The sequence below is a fragment of the Coenobita brevimanus genome, chromosome 69 (assembly GCF_032717465.1).
Source record: "Coenobita brevimanus isolate Jiangsu-jjx chromosome 69, ASM3271746v2, whole genome shotgun sequence".
NCBI lineage: Eukaryota > Metazoa > Arthropoda > Malacostraca > Decapoda > Coenobitidae > Coenobita > Coenobita brevimanus.
This window is the reverse complement of record NC_137022.1, coordinates 22,136,798-22,147,017: the sequence shown is the minus strand read 5'-3', so window position 1 is coordinate 22,147,017 and position 10,220 is coordinate 22,136,798. Positions and strand designations below refer to the sequence as shown.

Here is a 10,220-nt window from a genome sequence, read left to right as displayed (position 1 = left end):
TCAATTGCTGACTGGGGTCCTGCAACTGATGAGGCGTGCAAAATACACACGCTTTGGAATTTTGTAGATGAAAATTAAATTAATTAAACATCTAGATTACTGGAAACTGCCATTTAACATCGGGAAGGCCTGTAAACAATTTTGGCCACATCCAAAGGAGCGGCCAAATCTGAAGTGTGTCCCTACCTGTTTCACCGAGTCTGTAAGTTTTGAATGCTGAAATCTGGCAAATTACAACCGTAGAGTTATGAGCGTCACACTTTCACTTCAATGGAATTTTGTCACATCCACAGCAGTGCTGGCCTTATGGGGGATGTTACAGGTTGGTTGTATCTATGGTGTGTCTGGTGTGCATCCGGAGAATCTTAGGGTGTGTCTGAGGTGTGTGTAGGGAGGGGTGGGAGGGAATGTGTGCTGCGTATCTAACGGGTGTGTCCAAAGACAAAGGACACTTTTTGGAATGGGCTGGAGTCGCGGATACGGCTGGGGTGTCTGTGGCTATCTAAGGTGTCTTCTGCTTTCTGAAGGTTATAATAAAGTAGATTGGCCTATGCTGTTTCTTCTTGTGCATTCAGAGGAAACACAGAAACGGCACAATCAATCCTCCATTATGTATGATGAATACCACGTTGAGAACACCGCTTCCCGTCCGATCAGCGAAGTTAAGCAACGTTGGGTCTGGTTAGTACTTGGATGGGTGACCGCCTGGGAACACCAGATGCTGTTGGCAGCCCTACATGTCAAGTGGGGTTGGTGGAGGATTAGTGCCCCTCCCTGTAAAAACAATTAACTCTAAGCCCTTGACCACCCTATCTGGGATACATGGCGTCTGGCAATGAATGAATGAATGAACTTCATTAAAATCCATGTGCTCACTTCCCCCCAAATCTGATCGTTTCTATTTTGGTGAGGTGGCTGCACCCCCAAGAATCGTTTTGGGGGTCACGCTCCCCAAATATCGCATTACGGATGATTCATTATGAAAAATGCACTATGATATCAAAGTCATATTATATGCCCTCGTTTCACCATAATTGAGAATCTCTGGTTTGGTGAGGGGAGGGTGATGACTCCTCCTAAAAATCATGGCTGGAAAATTGTATATAGTTACAGACCTTCCCAGTAACCAGACAAACTCACCTGGGAAGTTTCATTGAAAGCCATCAAATAGCCTTGGAAGAGGAACATACACTCAAAAAACTATCGTTACACCTTCTGCGCGATACAAACTGACACCACGAATGAAACGCTTGATAACAGCCTTCCTCCAGCCCTACCCAGACAGCTGAAGTGTTCAGCATGAAACTCATCGGACCCCCCCTGTAACGATACTTTTTTGAGAGTGTGTACATACTTACATAATATTACACACACACACACACACACACACACACACACACACACACACACACACACACACACACACACACACACACACACACACACACACACACACACACACACACACACACTCAGGCTGAATCTCGCGCAGCGGTAGAGGTTAAGTTGCCAAAAAATGATATCATCCAGCTTCGCAGGATTGATAATTATGAAATACACATTACTAATCACTAAGAAAAAGGTGTTATGGTTTCCTGTGAGATCTAAAATGAGTCGTCTTATATTCACTTCTTTCTTGGCCTTCCTCTCCTCCTCCCACCCACATCATTCTCACACCCCTAGTCAGTCTCTCAATCTCCACTGATTCCCTCCACATGACCAAATTACTTCTGGGTGTTTCCTGTAATTTTTCGACAGCACTGGTTTGCACATCAAACACGCAACAGGGAGGACCCGAGTTCGATTTTTAGGCCGATCAGACTGTTTCCTCACTCCTTCCGTAGGAGTGAAAAAAAAGGCTGTGATGATGATGATGATGATGATGATGATATATATGATGATTTATGATGAACGTGAGTCGATGATAATGATGAAAGTGATGATAATAATGAATGTGGGTTGATGATGTTGATGGTGGTGGTGATGACGATGATTACGTTGATGAAAGTGATGATGATGATGATGATTACGTTGATGAAAGTGATGATGATGATGGTGAAAGTGAGGTTGATGATGATGATGATGATGATGATGATGATGATGATAATGATGATGATGATGGTGATGAAAGTGATGATGATGGTGATGATGATGATGGTGAAAGTGAGGTTGATGATGATGATGATCATTACGTTGATGAAAGTGATGACAATGATGATGATGAAAGTGATGATGACGATGATGACTATAATGATGATGATGGACAAACACTCTCGCATCTTCTCTCCACATCTTTCTCGATCTTCCTCTCCTTCTCCCGGACACTTCACTCTCCCACTGCACTCCTAGTCAGTCTCTCAGGTCAGGTCCTAGAGTCAAAAACTTCCCTACCTCATGTGAGATAAGGAGAAAGGGCGAAGACTCGAAATGTCTGGACGATTTTTTTCCTTTTTTTTTCTTTTTCTTTCGTTTCTCAGTTCATTTTCTTTTATCTCCTGTTCTTTGCCCTCTATACTTCTGACGGGGGGAGGGATGATGCTGATGCAGGCTTGAAAGAGACAGACAGAGACAGACAGAGAGATAGACAGAGAGACAGACAGAAATAAGGAAGAAAGAGAAAAGGGAACAAGTAACATCAGAAGTAAGGGATGAAAAATGGGCTTCGAGAGTCAGAGAATTGAAGATGTATAGAGTGTGAAGGATAAATGAAGAAGACGAAGCAAGAGAGAGAGAGAGAGAGAGAGAGAGAGAGACACACACACACACACACACACACACACACACACACACACACACACACACACACACACACACACACACACACACACACACACACACAGATAGAGACAGACAGATAGACAGACAGAGGGGGCTTTATTAAGTAGCAGGATTAAGAACTTAGGAAATAAAAAAAATATATGAAGTCGAGAAAAGTAGAGAAGGGGCTATGGGGGGAGAAAGAGAGGAAAAAAAAAACAAGAAAAAAGAAAGTAACAACACAGCTCGTAACAGAAGGTCAAAGATGAAAAAAACAGAAAAACATGAAGGAAGGAAAAATGTTGATAAAAAACGAGGCGATATAAAGAGAGATTTTTTGGTGGAGGAAATAGAAAGGAAGAAACTAAGGACACAAAAAAATGAAAAAGGTGAGAAGAGTTACTGCTGAAAAAGCCGAAAAAAATGGAGAAAAAAAATTATATAGAGGACAGACAATGACCGAGGTTGAGGAAAAGGATGTGTGTGTGTGTGTGTGTGTGTGTGTGTGTGTGTGTGTGTGTGTGTGTGTGTGTGTGTGTGTGTGTGTGTGTGTGTGTGTGTGTGTGTGTGTGTGTGTGTGTGTGTGTGTGTGTGTGTGTGTGTGTGTGAGAGAGAGAGAGAGAGAGAGAGAGAGAGAGAGAGAGAGAGAGAGAGAGAGAGAGAAGGTGGGAGGGAGGGAGGGAAAGGGAGAGAAGGTGGCGGACAGGCTGACAGAGAGCAAGACGTATGGGATAAAGAAGTTTGATATTAGAAGAGAGAGAGAGAGAGAGAGAGAGAGAGAGAGAGAGAGAGAGAGAGAGAGAGAAATTATATGAACCGGCTTACGAATTTTTAGTAAATGGTGAAGCATTTATTACTTAGGTTTTAAAAGTAATATACACAACAGATGCCCAAACAACCAAGTAAATAAACAAACATACATACAGACAGACAGACGGACATACAGACTGACATACAGGCAGGCAGACAGACAGAGGGATAGCCAAGTATGTTTAAAACTAACTTTGGATTTCGATTTTTGTGGTCTTCCTTATCAAACCCTAAGTCAAGCCATTTATTTATTTATTTTTTATTTTTATTTTTTTTTTTTGATGAGCCCTAGGTCAAGTCGTCAGTCAAATCTCGAGTCTATTGTCAAGCTGTTTATCAGGTGTTGGATCTTTTTTCTCGAGAACTGTCTCTTGATTCAAAAATTTTCATTAATAAAGCTTTTGAATACAATTTTAAGTTTCAGAAACAGTTACAGGAATCTTTGACGAAACTTCACAAGTGTCAGCAGAATAGCCTTGATTTTGCTAGAACAGATTGATTACATGCTGTGACTACCGACGGCATTAGCCTGTCAAAGAACGCCTTATATCATTTGTGCCTAAGTCTCTCTCTGTCCAACTCCGCTGATACTTCCCATTTACCGTCTCTCTGCCCTGCTAAACTAATGCTTGGCAAATCTCGAAGTTATGCTGTGCACAATCTGAAATGTATTCCGTTATTATCAAATACTGGTAACGTACTGATTATAATATAGTGCTGATAAATTTACACCTAAACTCGATTCCGTACATGTGAACATAATGCCACTGATAAGTATCAAATGTGAACAGTACACAGCACTACACAAGAAACGTCACTAGGGATAGTGTCAGTATAATAGAGAAATTTATATAGTTATGGAAATCTCGTGACATTTGCAACTATAAACAACAATAATATTCATGGAGTAGTTCAACTTGACGCACACTGAACAAGAGAAGAAAAATGTCTGCATCCGTACGTTTACCAGCAGTGATTCACAGTTCCTAGAGAAAAATCAGTGACCGGAAGCGCACACGATACCAAATATTCCAAAGAATGAATGAACACATTTTTCATTAAACTTAAAGGATTGACCTTAACCCCTTCTACGAAAAGCGTGCCCTTAACCCCTTCCATAATGATTCGGGTTACGCAATGGCCTTACACTCTGGAAGTAATATGAGGTAAGTCAGGATCTTGTAACTTAAGTCTTTCAAGGTACGGTTTCATAATAATACTTCCATGACTAAACAAACAATCAGAAGATGTAGTTGACGCAGGAATGCAAAGTATACTAAGAACTACAGGATGCGCACGAGGCAAACCGTTCTGAGGATGGCACCAAAAAGCACACTACTGGGATCACAAACTTGACTTTCACCGCACAATTCCAAGTAACGAGCAACTTAACCCAGTACAACTTTTTTTTTTTTTACATGTGACACTCTTCGCGATGGTAATTTGCCAAAGAGACGGGAATCCTGCTTACGTGGTTTTTCTCCATGATCAATGTCCTTTTGCAAAAATCTGGGTCTGGCAGCATTCCCACCTCGGACTCGACCAGACCATGATTCTTTTTTTTCTTTTTTTCTTTTTTTTTACTGTCACACAAACGCTACGCATAATTAAAATATTCTTGATATAACAGCAAAGTAGTTAAGAATGAATCCCCCCCAATCCAAGCTTAAACTTTGAAGGAATGACAACCAGTATGCGGTGGAGAGCAAATTTCCCCCGATGGATAGATCGAAGTAGTTTCAGTACAAATACCCAATATTATCTGATTGTACATGCGTGAGCCTGGAAGTAATAATCTTGTAACATTTCGTTGTGGAGGGAATTAAGTTTGTGTTATGACCGTACACCCTGAGCAATTTCGTCCCACGCCAGATTTTCATCAAGACCCAACTTAGCTGGAAAGTCTTTGCAGCTCATCCCCTAGCCAGGCCGTTAAATACTCAAATTACCCTTATTTCCAAGACAAACCGTGAATCTTTAAAGACAGAGACTCGAGTAGGACTGGAGTCCAAGTCGCAGACTCGAGTCGCATCTGTATTATATATACATATATATAGCCTATGATTTCATCATCCTTTGTGTAATTTTAACGCACAGTATGCTGCATGTTTGATCACGAGCGTGTTCTGCCTCAGTTCCCCCCTTCTACCGTTATAGTAGAGTAAGTCGTCCTTTCTGTTGTTCAGAGCGGGATTGTCAACTCTTTGTCCCCATGGCTTCATTTGCGCTTCCTTCTTACAAGTTGTATCAAGCTCTGCCGGCCCCTATATAATGAGCTCAGTCTCTGCATCATTGCCACTTAGATCTACTCCTCATTTTGTTCACATCTCTGTCCTCCCCTGTACAGTTATTGTTGTGAGTGCTCTGGAAGTCTCCAACCATCTAGCAGCTGTGTAATTTGAGTATAACTGTTATTGCATTTTTTCCTTGTACTGTGTAGCATAGGGTGTTGATTTGTGGGCCTAGTGAGTTTTTTTTTGTAATTTGTATAGGATTCTATTTGTCAGCCACTTTTAATATTATTTTGTATCTGTAATAATTTATCTTGCATTAACTGAGCATTACCCAGTGTATTTTCATTTTATCAGGGCTGACTTAGGTAAATTTACTCTTGCTAATTTTATGTTAATAGAGGCTATTGCAGTTAACCATATATTTAGCCTGTTTTTTGCCATTACATTATCCTTATGAGTCCTGAATGTTTTGTTGTTAGTTTGAGCATTAAACTTTAACTTGTAATTTTACCTAACTCTTTTGTTTTGAACCTGGAACTTTACGGGACAGTAGTGATTTTTAGTATTCTCACTTAAAGTGTACATTATCTTTCTCTGTTCCGTAACATAAATTTGGCGACCTCTTATCAGGATATTATCATAAGGATATTGCTTGATATTTTGTGACTGTTACTTATTCATGATGTCTACTATTACTACGCCAAAGATTTTTTGTCAAATGTGCAAACAGTGTCTGATGTAGAAAACAGAACAAAGAATGAACTTAAGCTTGTTGCTCAACAATTGGGAATTGCAGTTCACTCTCAGCAATTTAAAGATCAAATTGTTGGCATGATTAATAAAAGCTTGTTTAATGTAACTCCTCCAAATGAGCAAACGCAGATTGAATTAGCTAAGTTACAGCTAGCCCTGCAGGAGGCTCGTGTGAAGGAAGCTGAATTTCAAGCACGTGCTAAGGAGGCTGAGTCTCAGGCTAAGGAGGCTTGTGTTAAGGAGGCTGAATTTCAAGCAAATGCTAAGGAGGCTGAGTTTCAGGCTCGTGCTAAGGAGGCTGAGGCACAAGTTGAACTTGCTAGGATTCAGGCAGACCATGAGTATCGCATGAAACAAGGTGGAACTGGATCATCTAGCTCTGATGATTTTGATGTGGCTAAAAATGTTAAACTTGTCCCTCCTTTTAATGAATCTGATTTAACGAAGTATTTTCAGTTGTTTGAGAGGGTAGCTACAGGTTTTAATTGGCCCAAACAGTATTGGCCAGTACTCCTTCAAACTGTTCTCACCGGTAAAGCTCAAGTAACTTATGCATCTTTGCCTCAGGATCAATCTGATAATTATGATGTAGTTAAGAGCTTGATTCTTAAGGCCTATGAGCTTGTTCCTGAAGCCTATGGAGTAAAATTTAGGACAACTTACAAGCAAGATAAGCAATCCCATGTTGAGTATGCAAAAATCAAAGAAGATCTGTTAGAGCAGTGGTTAAATTCTAAGAATGTGGATTCTGATTTTGGTAAATTTAAGCAGATGATTTTGCTGGAGGACTTCAAGAGGTGTATTTATAAAGATGTAAGCCTATATCTTGATGAGAGAAGAATAGATAATTTGTCTGATGCTGCAGTTTTAGCTGATGAATATGTTCTCACTCACAAGAGATATTCTAGAGAAAAAGGGAAAGCTGAGAGTAAGTACGTTGCCTCTACTCAGAGTACAGGTAACAGGAAAGAGAATAAAGATGATGTTTCTCAGGAAGTAAATACCAGCTTCACCTCTAGATTTCAGAAAAGTAAATGTACTTATTGTAGTAAGCTTGGTCATACTACGGAGAAATGTTTCAGGAGACAGCGTGATGTGAACAAAAAGGAGTCTTTAAATATTCAGTCAATTGGTCTAGTGTCCACTCTTGAGAGTTCCCATAATTCTTTAACTGAGTTAACTGAACCTGCTTTGAGGGGCAACTTAAATTCTCATGATGGAGCTCCTCTTTTAAGCAGTAACATGGGTGACACTCTCAAGAGTTCATGTGTTAATTTCCTGTCTGATGGTTTTGTCAGTCCTCTGGACAGTAATGACAGGAAATCAGTTAAAATATATCGTGATACAGGTGCTTGCCAATCCCTTATGCTGACCAATGTTCTAGGCTCTAATGTTAATTCCTCCGATGAAACTGTAATCTTACAAGGTGTAGGGAATAATTACTTCTCTGTCCCTCTGTGCAGAGTGAATTTAGAGTCTGGTTTTGTTAATGGTTCCGTTATGGTTGGGTTGGTTGAGACACTCCCAATGTCAGGTGTAACTTTCTTACTTGGAAATGATATTGGTGGAAGTCAAGTGTGTCCAGCTCCTCAGTTGTCTAGTGAGCCAGTGGCTGCGACCCATGATTGTGATGTCCCTGATGTGTTCCCTGCATGTGCTGTCACTAGGGCTAAGTCTAAAGTTACTGGTGATTTAGAGGATAATGATGATGATGATGTTATCCTAGCTGACACTTTTCTTGCTAATTTGGACCACTCACCAGATGAGGCAGTACCCAGTAGTGTTGATAATTTGTCTCGTCAAGAGTTGGTTGAGTTGCAGGTTGCTGACCCTGAGTTGAAAGGTCTAGCTAACTCTGCTTACAGTGAAGAAGAGTCAGCCGGTGCTTCTACTTGTTATTATGTAAAGTCAGGAGTACTTATGAGGAAGTGGAGACCCCCAACAGCATCAGCCGACAGTGAATGGGAGGTTGTACATAAAGTTGTCATCCCTCGTGTTTGTAGGCAGGATATCATTAGAGTGGCTCATGATTCCAGTTTGGCAGGACACCTTGGAGTGAGGAAGACTGTGGCAGGCCTTTTGAAACACTTCTACTGGCCAGGTATCTTCAGGGATGTTTCCTGGTATTGTAAGTCTTGTCACACCTGTCAAGTTGTGGGGAAATGTAATCAGACCGAAAAGGTTGCACCTCTAGTTCCCATTCCTCCTTTTGAGGCGCCATTCATCCGTGTGTTGGTGGATATTGTGGGCCCTCTTCCTAAGACTTCTTCAGGATTTTCTTATGTGCTGACCCTGATTGATATGGCTACTCGTTATCCTGAAGCCATTCCACTTAGAAATATCTCAGCAAAGAACGTGGTTAAGGAAATGCTAGGGTTCTTCACAAAGTTTGGTCTGCCCAAGGAGGTACAGTCAGACCGGTGAAGTAATTTCATGTCGAATGTTTTCAAGCAGTCTCTGAAAGAGTTGGGCATCACCCAGATCACGTCTTCAGCTTACCATCCCCAGACCCAAGGAGCGTTGGAGAGATATCATCAAACACTCAAATCGATGCTCAAGAAATACTGTTTGGAACATCAGAAAGACTGGGACAAAGGTCTTCCATTCGTTGTATTTGCCGCAAGAGAATCTCCAAATGAATCACTGGGCTTCTCACCTTTTGAACTACTGTTTGGCCATGAAGTAAGAGGACCCCTTAAGCTACTCAAGGAATGCTGGCTGTCGGAGGAAGATGACGTCAACCTGCTGGAGTATGTGATGAAGTTCAAAGAACGGCTGTCCACTGCTTTACAGCTGGCGAGAGAGAATTTAGGAGCTGCTCAGGAGAAGATGAAGACTTAGTATGATAAGAAGTCCAGGTAATGCCACTTTCAGCCAGGAGATCAGGTTCTGATTCTGCTACCAGTTCATGGGCAACCTCTTCAAGCCAAGTTTAGTGGTCCTTATTTCATGGAGAAGAAACTCAGTGATGTCAACTATGTCATCGCCACACCAGATCGTAGAAAGAACAAGCAACTTTGTCACATCAACATGCTAAAGTTATATCACAGGCAGGACGAAAATAATCCAGTCTGCATTGTAGCTGTTCCACCCGAGTCTGCAAGTGAAGCTCTCCCATGCAGTATGAGCCTGAGTGATAGTTTGGGGAAGAATCCTGATATCATGAATGATCTCCAGACTAAGCTTTCTCATCTACCTCCCGAGGAAAGGCAGGAGTTTTCGGCATTACTGCAGGAGTACCCGCAAGTGTTCCGTGCCACTCCAGGAAGAACCACTGTGTTGATGCATGATGTCGATGTTGGAGACGCAAAGCCAATTAAATTGCCTCCTTACCGTGTGAACCCGTTGAAAGTTCCTCTCATCGAGAATGAGCTTGGCTACCTGTTGGACCACAAGATGATTGAGCCCTGTCAGAGCGAGTGGAGTTCTCCTGTCACTCTAGTCCCTAAGCCAGGTGGGTCACAGCGGCTTTGCATCGACTACAGACATGTTAATCAGATAACTAAAACAGACACTTACCCTCTCCCTCGTGTGGAAGATTGCATAGACAAGATCGGAAAGGCTAGGTACATAAGTAAGTTTGATTTGTTAAAGGGATACTGGCAAGTACCTATGACTGAACGTGCTAGGGAGATCTCATGTTTTGTAACACTAGGAAAGACTTTT

At 41.5% G+C, this 10,220-nt stretch overlaps 1 pseudogene; it reads left to right on the top strand.

Moving 5' to 3' along the window:
* The first annotated feature begins 613 nt into the window (after positions 1-613).
* Positions 614-730, top strand: LOC145406253 (5S ribosomal RNA; annotated as a pseudogene).
* Positions 731-10,220: the final 9,490 nt, after the last annotated feature.